At 39.0% G+C, this 12,849-nt stretch overlaps 1 pseudogene; it reads left to right on the top strand.

The window, feature by feature from the left end:
- Positions 1 to 1,019: 1,019 nt before the first annotated feature.
- On the top strand, positions 1,020 to 5,755 carry LOC101033681 (melanoma inhibitory activity protein 2-like; annotated as a pseudogene).
- Positions 5,756 to 12,849: the final 7,094 nt, after the last annotated feature.

The following is a 12,849-nucleotide window of genomic DNA, read 5'->3' on the forward strand; positions in this document are numbered from 1 at the left end:
AACATGGGATGCAGATGGCAGGGCAGATAAAAATACAGCATACTTGGCATAGGTTCTACTCTGTGCCTGGGGGACAATTCATGGACAGAGAAACGGATATCGATGGGCATGTTAGCGAGCTCAGAGCCTGTCCTGGCTAGAAACACTGGCATCATCTACATTTTCTTCCTATTTTTGACACAAGTATGCTTTGTGTGAGGAGATAGTCAAGAGGTCCTGGAAGCTGGTGGGGGAGGGGGGCTGTTCCTCATCTTCAGTGCCTTTCTTTAGGGAGACAAGTTCATAGCGTTCTTTGTAATACAATAGCTAAGCACACTGAGAGGTCCCTAATCCCCCCTCACATTGCCTCTATGCTGAGGCCTTCCTCAGCACCATGCCATGTCCTGGACAAGCGCTTAATGAGTTTGGCTTTTCTTTGTGAACCTCAGGGTGGGCCCTTTTAATTAATCTCCAAAGCATCTGGATCCTGTTTCTTCACACAGGTTAAATAACTAAGCTTCTTGAGCCCCTCTATCTAAGCTCCATGAGAACGAAAGCATGAACTACTTTCTGAGGGATTTGCCTCCATTCCATAGTATCTTCCTTATATGAGTTGACAAGGTGCTGTGCCCCATTCCCAGGAGTGGATGTCACCAGAGAGTAGGGGATCATTTTAATTTCTGAAATGGGAACAGAACATTGCTGGGTCGAGCAGAAGCTCGTGTGAAATCTCTTTGAGAGGACTGAAAGGTTTTCTTCTATTTTGGATGGCTTTGTTTTTGCCAATCCTTGCATCCTTCCCCGCCTTCTCTTTTATTTCCTTTGTGTCCTTTCTCCGCACCTTCCTATTTTCTCATTGAAGTCCACAAATTAATCTCTCTCATCAGTTGTAACCCAATACCCTTTCCTGTGGCATCACTTTTTTTTTTTGAAGGAGAGCTAGAACAGACCACCCCACACTATGCCCCTATTTTATTCTCTTTCCTCTTCTAACCTGACTCCATTTTACAATTTGACTAAACAAAATATGTAAGATCTGAGAGCTATTTACATTTCCATGTAAATAGCTTCGCTTTGTTTATTTAAATTTAACATATTTAAATTAAACATATTTTGCTAGAAATTTGGAATGCTTTTCATTTTAACTAAAATACACCACCAAGAATGATTACATGAGCTTCTCTATCTGACTTCTAGCTTGCTTAAGGAGATTTGTTGTTGTTCATTTGTTTGTTTTGAAACAGGGTCTTGCTCTGTTAGCTCAGGCTGAAATGCCATGGCGTGATCACGGCTCACTGCAGTGTCAACCTCTGGGGCCCAAGTGATCCTCCTGCCTCAGTCTCTCGAGTAGTTGGGACCACAGGTGTGTGCCACCACACCCAGCTATTTTTTTTTTTTTTTAAAGATGGGGTCTCACTATTTGCCCAGGCTGGTCTCAAACTCTAGGCTTTAAGTGATCCTTCTGCCTTGGCCTCCCAAAGTGCTGGGATATAGGCATGAGCCACTGTCCCTGGCCTTCATTTTACTGGAGACTAAGATGCAACATTATTATTATTATTTTTTTGAGATGGAGTCTTGCTCTATCAAACAGGCTGGAGGACAGTGGCACAATCTCAGCTCACTGTAACCTCTGCCTCCTGGGTCCAAGCTATTTCTGTACCTCAGCTTCCTGAGTAGCCGGGACTACAGGCGTGCACCACCACAGCAAAAAAAGTGCACCTGACTTACGTATTTTATTTTGGTAGAGATGGGGTTTCACCATGTTGCCCAGAGTGATCTCGAACTCCTGAGCTCAGGCAATCTGCACACCTTAGCCTCCCAAAGTGCAAGGATTACAAGCATGAGCTGCTGCTCCTGGTCTAAGATGCAATTTTTTCATATTTTAGTATCTCTGAATTGGGATGTGTCTTAAAATTTTTCATGGCTAAAAACATTATGTCTTTAACCAAAAATATTTTCTTTTTTTCTTGGTAGTACACTGGATTGTATAATCAACAGTATCTTGGATTTAATGAAATATGACAACTATTAAGAAAGTAGTTTCTGAAAAGATTTTAATTTGCTATGCTTGATACCTGCCCAAGAAAATATGGATTCTCAGTTTCATCAGGATATTTTAGATGTACTGAAGCAGAAAAAAATTTTAGGCCAGGTACTGTGGCTCATGCCTGTAATCTCAGCACTTTGGGAGGCCAAGGCAGGAGGATTGCTGGAGGCTAGGTGTTCAAGACCAGCCTGGACAACATGACAAGACCCCATCTCTAAAAATAAACTAAAAATAAAAAATAAAAAGGCAGCATGGGCCTGTGAGGCCTGTGGGTTCCTGCGTCTCCCATCTCCCCTGGCATCCCCCAGCTCCCCCTGCAGCCGGCTCTGCAGTGGTCTGTTCCGGTTGCCCCCTGTGGATTCAAGTTCCAGAGGAAGGCTGCCTGTTCTCTGTCCTTTGCTGTGGCCCCCACAGGCCAAGGTTACTGTGGCAACCCCAAGAGCAGCTTTGGCTCTATGGAGCGCCCCGGGCTACCCCTCAGCCTTACTTGAGGCTGGTTCTGGAGCTGCTACACAGGGTCGTGGCAGCACTGGGTCAAAGTACGGGAGCAGATTCTAATTCTTAGGGTTTTCCGTGGGAATGGGTGATATGGGCAGCTATTTTTGTATTTTTTGCTGTTCTCTTTTTTTGTGTGTGGAGAGGTTTTAGATTGGTTAGGAATCGGCTTTATGTGGGAAGAGAGAAAAAGCTTGCTGAAGCACTTTCTAGACTAATTGAGGAAAAATGCACACTACTTGAAAAATGTAGCGTTATTCAAAAACAGCATGAAGGTTATGAAGTCGAGTCATCTTTACAGGATCTCAGCTTTGAGAAGGTGGCAACAGAAGCACCAAGTTTGGAGGCAACCTGAAAAGCTGAACAGGTCCAATGCAGAGCTTGAGGATGAAATACTATGTCTAGTAAAAGAGTTGAAAGAAGAGAAATGGAAACAGTCTGAACAACATGAACTGATGGCAGATATTTCAAAAAGGAGACAGTCTCTAGAAGATGAGTCAAAATCCCTCAAATCACAAGTAGCTGAAGTCAAAATGATCTTCACGACTTTATTTCAAATGAATGAAGAACCACTGAAGATAGCAATAAAAGATGCTTCGGATGAAAATTTCCAACTTCAGGAAAGCAAGAAACAACTTTTGCAAGAAGCTGAAGTACGGAAAGAACAAACGAGTGAACTTAATAAACAGAAAGTAACATTGGAAGACTCCAAAGTACACACAGAACAAGTTCTCAATGATAAAGACAATCACATTGACTCTGACTGTATGGTTGCTAAAGATGAAAGATTGGGCTGCTATGCTTGGAGAAGACAGAACGGATGGTGATACCTTGGAGTTAGAAATGAGCAGTGAATCGGAAAATGGTGCTTATTTAGATCATCCTCTAAAAGGAGCTTTGAAGAAACTGATTCATGCTGCTAAGTTCAATGTTTTTTAAAAAAGCTTAGAAGGAGAAATAAATCAAATTTACATTTAGTCATCTGAAGATAAAATGAAGGAAGAGCTTACAGAGTGTGTTAAAAATCTTGAGACTGAACAAGTATCTTTGCAGTCAGAAAACACACGCTTTGAAGGTGAGAATCAGAAGCTTCAACAGAAACTTAAAGTAATGACTGAACTATATCAAGAAAATGAAATGAAACTCTACAGGAAATTAATAACAGAGGAAAACTACCAAGTAGAGACAGAAGAGAAACTTTCTAAAGTAGACAAAAGGATCAGCCATGTCACTGCAAAGCTGGAGACCTACAGAAAGCGAGCCAAAGATGTTGAAGAAGAATTGGAGAGAACGATGCATTATGATCAAGGGCGCATTATTTCCTATGGAAAAAAAGCACATGATAATTGGTTTGCAGCTTGAACTGCTGAAAGAAATCTCCATGATATCAGGAAAGAAAATGCTCACAACAGACAAAAGTTAACGGAAATAGAGTTTAAATTTGAACTTTCCAAAATAGATCTGTATGCACTGGATGTCCCAAATACACCACTTGGCAGAGAGCATTCCCCATATGGTCCCTCACCATTGGGTCGGCTTCATCTGAAATGAGAGCTTTTCTAGCTCCTCCAACTTCACTGGAGAGTCCACTCAGACTGTCACCTTTGCTTCCAAGGAGAGGAGGAAGAGGCTCCCCAGCCAATCCTCTGGACCATCAGATTACCAATGAAAGAGGAGAATCAAGCTCTGATATGTTAACTGATTCTCACAGGGGTCCTTCTGACACTGGGCCCCTGTCACCTCTGTGGGAAAAGGGAGCTTCTGGAGATGATTTTCCACCAAGGGATTTCCCAGGTCCACCACATGTTCCATTTGCAAGTATGCTTGTTTTTCAAAAAAATTTTTAAAGCTGAATATATGTTTTATTAATCAGAGATATTAATTTTACTATCTGTTCATGTAGTAACACAGTGGAGGAAAAATTTTTCGAGCATCCATGAGTGTACCTGTACTTTTCAGAATTGGGAAGGCAGCCAGCCATAAATGAACTGTAATGAGGTTTCAAATGGATTCATCTTAATATTATAGAATTATTTCTGTATTTTGGTAGTCAAAAAATAATTGACTTTTTGCAGGTCTTATAAAACTAAAATTATCTGTATCTTATTGGTAGCAACTGGTTATTCTGGTCATCAGTAAAAATAATTAAAATTTATATTCTAGCATTACAATTACTGGCTGTTTTAAAAAATATTCTTCATAAGTAGTCCTACTTATTTAAAATTTAAAATGTATTTATTATGTTTGACCTAATTGTTGAATTTATTGAACTCTTTTAAAGCTTCACATAAGAAAAGGGAGTAATAGATTGCTTTTCTATTCATACTTTACCGTTTTGAACTATAGGGTTCTGCAGAATAAATATGTGGTTACCAAATACCAGGCTTTGCCTATGAATGTCTCATCTGGTCATTCCTTCCCTTGTTTCTCCTCTCTTTTTAAAGTTTAAAGTGAATTAAAATGAATTTTGTTTGGGAGAATTTTAAGGTGGTCTTTGATGTAACTGGAAATGTTTTAGTGTAATATCAGATCAGAATTGAGAATCACTGATGTGAATTTTAAGTTTGGTGAGAATTATGTTACCTGAAATGTTTTTTGAGAAGGACTTTGTTAATGTAAGAAAAAGGTTATTTTTATAGTAAGTTTTATATATTTTGAAATACTTTATCTTTTTTAAAAAGGTGTTAAGATAGGACAAAAATTACATTAAAAATTGATGATATTTCCTTTAATTATCTGTATCTGAAGAGGTACATTTTTCTCAATGTTGTAAAAATTAATTTCATAGATCAAGTAATTATTCTGGTGTCAATTTTCAAAGAAAGAATAGGTAATGAAAGCTATAAAGTTAATGATTTATTAGGGCACAATAAAGGTCCTCAATGTTACAAACTGTCTTTTACCAATCTCTTTGAACAGTGAGAAATGTGTATCCACCGAGTTTTCCTCCTTACCTTCCCCCAAGACCTGGATTTTAACTCCCACCTCAACATTTTAAAAGTAGAAATGAGATCCTTCAAGATTGATTCTGCCTTCAAATGAGCCTGCTACTGAACATCCAGAACCACAGCAAGAAACCTGACAAGATTTTTGCTCTCTTCAACAATCATTTTGACTGATCTCATTTTCAATTTAAAGTAACTGCTGTTACTGTATAATTTTACTTATACTTACTTTATTTATGCTTTTGCTAAAATTGATGGTTAATGGAATTATAAATCTCATATTTTGTAAATAAAGATGATTTAAATGTGACTCTTATGAGTAAATTATTTCCATTTAATTTTATTCTAGATAGTATAACCATTTTGATTAATCCACTATTACATAAACAACAGTGGGAGTTTTATATATATAATCTTGCAGGTGGGGAGGCTTTACATTCTAACGTCTGTGTCTTTATACCAAGAACTGTATTTACTGTGGTTGTTGACAAATGTGAAAGTTAACTTTATGCTGAATTAAACACATTTTAGTTGATTTAAAGACTTGTTTGGCATTGATAATAATAAAATCAGCTAGTTTTTCTATTAAAAAACCTCATAGCCTATGTAATGTGAACCCTAATACAAACTATGAGTTTAGTTGATAGTAATGTATCAGCATTAGCTCATCAATTGTAACAGATATGCCACACTAACGCCAGATGTTAATAATAGGGGAAACTGTGTCTGTGGGTGGGGCAGGAAAAGGGTACATGGGAACTCAATACTTTCTGTTCAGTTTTTCTGCAAACCTGAAACTGCTCTAAAAGCCACTGAAAAAAATAAGACGTAAGAAGGAAAAGTCAATGAAAAAATAAAAATACTAAAGCAATCAAAATGGAAGAAAATATAACTTAATATGTAATTTAAGAATAAACTTGGTAGGAATATGTCAAAAAACATGAATCAAGAAAGAAAAGACTAATACACCACTAGAAAAATGAGCAATAGATATTAATAGACTTTTTTTTAAAAAAGAACAATAAATGTTCAATAAGACTATGAGAAAAATGTTCAGTCACATCAATACTAAAACTTAAAATTACGATATTTCATTTTTATCTATGAAATTGGCAAACATTTTTAAAAGAGATAATAGTAATCAAGAGGGGCCAAACCAAACAGGTCTTTTCACATATGATCAGTGAGGACTGTATACGGGGATGACTTTTGGTCGGAAAAAAATTTCCAAAACTTGGAATACAAAATATGATTGCATAATTTGTTTTCATGTGAGGGCATTCCCTAACTAGCCCATCTAAGGTGAATTGAATCCTGATTTGTTATTGATTTGCGCGTTTTACAACAGTAAATTCAGATGTTAGCTTGTAGAAAATTGGTAAGATGTTAATATTTTTGTCCAGTAAAGATATAATTTCTGTCCTGCAGAGACAAAAATGATTTCTGCTCTGTAGAGAAGATAGCACCAAAAGTTATGGTTTATTACCCTGTAGGACATTCATCAGATTTATATCTAATTTAGCAATTATTTATAATGATTTTAGTATTCTTTTTCTTAGATATGTATGTATATACGTATATATTATGTATATGTATCTTATCTAGTATACATACATAATATACATACTATATGTGTATATATCATATACCCTATGGGAAGTATAGATACATATATACATTATATATGCAAATAATATGCATATATTATAGTTATATACATACTACATGTACCTAATATATATAGATGCATATATAGATATATACATAGATATCTATGCATATACACAGATATATGTGCATAATATATGTATATGCTTGTAGATACATGTACATAATATGCCTGTAGATACATGTACATAATAGATGTATATATATAATTATACATAATACATATACATATATAGATAAATATATACATACATGTATAGATAGATATACAGAAAACCTGGGCAATACCATTCAGGACATAGGCAAGGACTTGATGACTAAAACACCAAAAGCAATGGCAACAAAAGCCAAAACAGACAAATGGAATCTAATCAAACTTAAGAGCTTCTGCACAGCAAAAGAAACCATCACTAGAGTGAACCTGCAACCAACAGAATGGGAAAAAATTTTTGCAGTCTAGCCATGTGACAAAGGGCAGATATCCATAACCTACAAAGAACTGAAGCAAATTTACAAGAAGAAAACAACCCCATCAAAAAGTGGGTGAAAAATATGAACAGACACTTTTTAACAGAAGACATCTGTGCAGCCAACAAACATATGAAAAGAGGCTCATCATCACTGGTCGTTAGAGAAATGCAAATCAAAACCACATTGAGATACCCTCTCATGCCAGTTAGAATGGTGATCATTAAAAAATCAGGAGACAGATGCCAGAGAGGATGTGGAGAAATAGGAACATTTTTATACTGTTGATGGGAGTACAAATTAGTTCAACCATTGTGGAAGACAGTGTGAGGATTCCTCAAGGATCTAGAACTAGAAATACCATTTGACCCAGCAATCCCATTACTGGGTACATATCCAAAAGATTATAAATCATTCTATTATAAAGACGCATGTACACATATATTTATTGTGGCACTGTTTACAATAGCAAAGACTTGGAACCAACCCAAATGCCCATCAATGATAGATAGGATAAAGAAAATGTGACACATATGTACCATGGAATACTATGCAGCCATAGAAAAGGATGAGTTCATGTTCTTTGAAGGGTCATGGATGAAGCTAGAAACCATCATTCTCAGCAAACTGACACAAGAACAGAGAACCAACACCGTATGTTCTCACTCATAAGTGGGTGTTGAACAATGAGAACACATGGACACACACAGGGAGGGGAACATCACACACTGGGGCATGTTGTGGGGTAGGAGGCTAGGGGAGGGATTGCAGGTGGTGAGGTGATAGGGAGGGATAGTGTTAGGAGAAATACCTAATGTAGTTGATGGGGGGATCAATGCAGTACACCACATGGCACGTGTATACCTATGTAACAAACCTGCACGTTCTGCACATGTACCCCAGAACATAAAGTATAATTAAAAAAAGAAAAATATTAATGGTAAGAAAGTGGTTAAAATGTTATATAAAAATATTATCTAAATGTTAAGGAATATCTATGTAGACCCAGATTCTAGTCGGGAAGACTTTCTCTGTCCTTTCTATTTCCTTTACTTACCTTGCAGGTTTTACATTTCTCTGACCTCATTTTCACCAAAAAATAGTAGAAGGAAAAATAAGCGAGAAAAGAAATCAAGACAAACCCCATGGCTAGATGTGTCTCAGGTAGACAGGTCGGGGAGAAAGAGTCTTGGAGGAAATGCTATTTAGGCAGTGGGAGGAAATGGTGTGTGTAAAACACTGAGGTGAGAAAGCACTGGTAGTTCCAGAACAGGAAGGAGGGACAGAGGGGCAGACATAGGGGAGGGCGAGGGAGTGGCAGGTGAAGATGGAGAGGCTAGGTGGGCACCGGCGCAAAGGAGCCTGAGTCGCATTTCATCCTGAAAGCTGGACGCGGCCCTGAGGAGCCTTGAGCTTTGGCACATCAGCAACAGGACACCGGCTCTGAGGGCTGTCACCAGGACACACTCCTCTTGCCAAGGCCAACAGGTGCCTGGCGGGAGCCTTTATGTTGTGTTGTTTCATTTTGAAATAAAGATAGGCCCGCCCCTCTTTACCTTCTGACGCTGTAGTAAGAATCAGGCTTTCTGACAGCTTCAAATCCATCTGGGTTCATGGAAGGCATGATGTGTATCTGGGTACTATTGATCAGATTTGTGATTTCAGGGTCTTTGCCATCACTGGTTCCGAGATGGTCGATCAGATGGAGCAGCAGTTCCTGCCCAACAGTCTGTATGTGTAAAGAGAAAAGAGGATATTATTAGGTCAGAGGCAAGAAGGAAAGCAGTCCCTACAGTGCAAATTCCCCAACAGGGGTCTGCACACATGACATCTCAGACCCAAACTAGTTTGTAAGACCACTCTTTCTCAGGCATGCTTATGCTGTGACAAGTGCAATCAGGTGGTGATCAGTCATGGGGTGTGCTGAAACTGTTAGAGTTAAAGTACCTATTTGTAAATAGTTTACACACTGCAAAAATGAATTCGTGTAGTAATAACTGAGACAGTCTCACTCCGTTGCCCAGGCTGGAGAGCAGTGGCACAATCTTGGCTCACTGCAACCTCTGCCTCCTGGTTCAAGTGATTCTCCTGCCTCAGCTTCCTGAATAGCTGGGATTACAGGGATATGCCACCATGCACAGGTAATTTTTGTATTTGTAGTAGAGGTGGGGTTTCACTGTATTGGCTAGGCTGGTCTTGAACTCCTGACCTCAAGTGATCCACCTGCCTCAGCCTCCGAAAACGCTGGGATTACAGCAGTGAGCCACTGTGCTCAGCTGGAATAGTGCTTTTATCATAACATTTTTCATTTGCTTGCCTTCCAAAGTATCCTCTGGAGTAGTAGAGAAAGAGATGGAGTTACAGAGAAGCACAGGAATCATGTATTTCCATGAGAATGCATGGTGCATATGAAGCTTCTCATGTATGTAATGGTGGATAACAGACTTAAAACCATTGCATTGCAGATTTTTTTTTAAAGACAGGGTCTTACTATGTTGCTCAGGCTGGCCGCTAACTCCTGAGCTCGAGTGATCCTCCCACCATAGCATCCCAAGTAGCTGGGACTACAGAAGTGCACCATTGTAACAGACTACAGATTTTAACAGGGAAAAATCCAAGTTTGTAACCAGCATGATTTAAGTACATTTCTGATTTTTACATTTGCCTATTTCCTGGTTCTCCTATAGCATGTCTGTGCAATTTTGGTCATATCTATGTATTTCTGATTTCTACATTCTCATGTTCCTGAAAATTTAGTCATTTGTACATTATCCTCATAATTCTTTGCCATATCTGCATATTATCCATATACTATCTTTTACTTTGTATTTTTTTTTTTTTTGAGACGGAGTTTCGCTCTTGTTGCCCAGGCTGGAGTGCAATGGCGTGATCTCGGCTCACCGCAACCTCCGCCTCCTGGGTTCAGGCAATTCTCCTGCCTCAGCCTCCTGAGTAGCTGGGATTACAGGCACACGCCACCATGCCCAGCTAATTTTTAGTATTTTTAGTAGAGATGGGGTTTCACCATGTTGACCAGGATGGTCTCGATCTCTTGACCTCGTGATCCACCCGCCTCGGCCTCCCAAAGTGCTGGGATTACAGGCTTGAGCCACCGCGCCCGACGTATTTTTTTTTTTTTTTTTGAGACGGAGTCTCACTCTGTGCCAGGCTGTAGTTCAGGGGTACAATCTAGGCTCACTGCAACCTCTGCCTCCTGGGATCAAGTGATTCTCCCGCCTCAGCCTCCTGAACAGCTGGGACTACAGGTGTGCGCCACCACAGCTAGCTAATTTTTGTATTTTTAGTACAGACAGGGTTTCACCATGTTGGCCAGGATGGCCTCGATCTCCCCATCTCGTGATCCATCCACCTCGGCCTCCCAAACTGCTGGGATTACTAGTTCACTTTTTGCTTACCTTAAAATGAAGCTTCATTTCACTACCTCTTTCTAGATACGTATTTTCTCATATACATTAAGTAAAAGCATGACTATTAAAATGTTAAAAACCATCATATCCACCTAAAATTAGCTTAAATATCAATAAGGACTGGGAAACTGAAGGCCTGTAAGAGACCTTGCTTTATAATCCCTCCCCAGGAGAGAGATTCCTTATTTTTCTTATTGAAAAAATTAATGTAAATTTCAGCCTTTCTGCTTAGACTACATCGAGTTCTCCCGATCATTTTAGGTTCAAAGAATCTGCTCCAGAAGAGCAGATGTTGTTGAGGGTTAGTAAAGAAGAACTCGGGGCAGCAGGTGAGTAAATCAGGAGAGTGCTGCAGGGACATTCATGTGCAGGAAAAGATTTCATGGAGCCTCAGAAGAATTTCCAGTCAAGATTGACTGTAGGACTTCAACATTGTGACAAAGGACAAGTGATCCTTGGATGACAACTCCTCACTTGATTCCCTCACTGGCACATAAAGAGACCATGTTAAAAAAAACTTATTATCCTAATTAATACAGAACAATTAAAATTGGGACTAAGAAAATTTGGGGCTGGGGGCAGTGGCTCATGCCTGTAATCCCAGCCAGCACTTTTGGAGGCCAAGGCAGGTGGCTCACTGGAGCCCAGAAGTTCAAAACCAGCCTGGGCAATGTAGTAAGATCCCATCTCTACATAAAATAAAACATTAGCTAGGCAGGTGGCCTGTACCTGTGGCCCCAGCTACTCAGAAGGCTGAGGTGGGAGGATCACTTGTGCTGCCCAGGAGGTTGAGGCGGCATGATCTGAGATTACACCACTGCATTCCAGCATGGGTGACAGAGTCAGACTCCATCTCAAAAAAAAAGAAAGAAAGAAAGAGAATTTGGGAAATATGAATTATAGATTCATAGACAACCATAAAACTTAGAGTCAAATTATATCCAATTCTGACTTCCACTTTTTTTCTTACTCATTTTTAATCTTCCACTTCTATTACCTTGATTTTTTAAAATTTTGACACAGAGGCTCACTCCGTCATCCAGGCTGGAATGCAGTGGCACCGTGTTGGCTCACTGCAACCTCCGTCTTCCCAGGTTCAAGCAGTTCTCCTGCCTCACCCTTGTGAGTAGCTGAGATTACAGGACTAAAGCAATCCTTCCACTTTGGCCTCCCAAAGTGCTGGAATTACAGGCAAGAGCCACCACACCTGACCTGTTTAAAGAGATATTTTGTGATAATGCTTTATGACTTTGACTTGTAAAAAAATTCTGTAAACACATTTAATTTCACACAAATACAAAAGCATGATGAACTCCCATGTACCCGTCACCTACCTTTCACAGTTATCTACAATTTGTCGGTTGTTTCATTTATCCACTATACATATTGTTCTTTCCTTCGATGTTTTAAAGTGGATTTCAGATAGTATTGCATTGCATTGTTCACATTTCACTGTATTCACTGACCTTTTGTATTCCTAGGGAAACACAAGGATAGAAGGTATGAGAAAATCTTTAAAACTTTTTATAAAGCTGTTTGTTCATTTTCACTGGTAAATTTATTTGGAAATGTAAAGAGCCAATGTATTTATAGCATAAAAAATTCAAGTGTGTATCATATTGCAGAGCCTTAGAAACAGGAATTCATGATAAAAGGCATATATTTTTCAACTAGCATTTCTTCTTCATGTTTCCCAGATATATCCATTTACCACAGGGTTTCTACCCTTCTTGGGATCCATGGCCTGGAACCAAACATGACACTTCAAATAATAAGTGAGAAGGGAGATGGCCATCAGGCATTGCACTTATTGTACTTT

This window comes from Saimiri boliviensis, chromosome 7, assembly GCF_048565385.1.
Source record: "Saimiri boliviensis isolate mSaiBol1 chromosome 7, mSaiBol1.pri, whole genome shotgun sequence".
In the NCBI taxonomy this organism is placed as follows: Eukaryota; Metazoa; Chordata; class Mammalia; order Primates; family Cebidae; genus Saimiri; species Saimiri boliviensis.